We start from the raw sequence: 525 nt of genomic DNA, 5'->3' as shown, positions 1-525 counted from the left end.
GCGGTTCAGGCCCTCTGAACACTTCCACAGTTAGTTGTCTCTACGACATTCATCATTGTTAACTGTCATCCAAGGTGTCTGCAGCTGGTGTATTTGCCTCTTGCACATCAGTCATGCAGGTTGTTGCCTGGTTTTGTTCTAATCCAGTCAAACAGGACTTGGCATAGTGAATGTTGTTATAACCAGCTCTTTTCGTTGGGCTGGGTTTACGGCTGGCATAGAGCAGCCGGGAGTGTTGTTCAAGATAATTCAGCCATCTAGGAAAGGAGCAGGATCAGCTCACTTCAAAGGAAGCGCAGTGCTTGTGGGTTAGATGTTTGTGATCTGGTCCAGGCAAAACAGAGGACTTGTTGAGCGTCTGGTGAGACGCAGGGTACTGATGCCATCTGTCCTTTGCCCAGTCCAACACTGAAGATGACCCATTTCTTACAGAAATATAACCCTGGTTTTCAGTCTGATGCAATTCAAAGCTAGGAGAGGAAAGCAGAAGCACCTTCTTTCCCTTCCCCCCGCTCCCCCTCTCTC

At 48.4% G+C, this 525-nt stretch overlaps 1 protein-coding gene across 1 annotated transcript in view; it reads left to right on the top strand.

Moving 5' to 3' along the window:
* RALGAPA1 (Ral GTPase activating protein, alpha subunit 1 (catalytic)) overlaps positions 1–525 on the top strand; it is a gene marked incomplete at its 5' end in the record, with an annotated part of 110,905 nt that overhangs the window by 80,174 nt on the left and 30,206 nt on the right. The window lies entirely within an intron of this gene.

Source organism: Buceros rhinoceros, unplaced genomic scaffold, assembly GCF_000710305.1.
Source record: "Buceros rhinoceros silvestris isolate BGI_N320 unplaced genomic scaffold, ASM71030v1 scaffold33853, whole genome shotgun sequence".
NCBI classification, from domain to species: domain Eukaryota; kingdom Metazoa; phylum Chordata; class Aves; order Bucerotiformes; family Bucerotidae; genus Buceros; species Buceros rhinoceros.
This window is presented reverse-complemented; position numbering and strand designations above follow the sequence as displayed.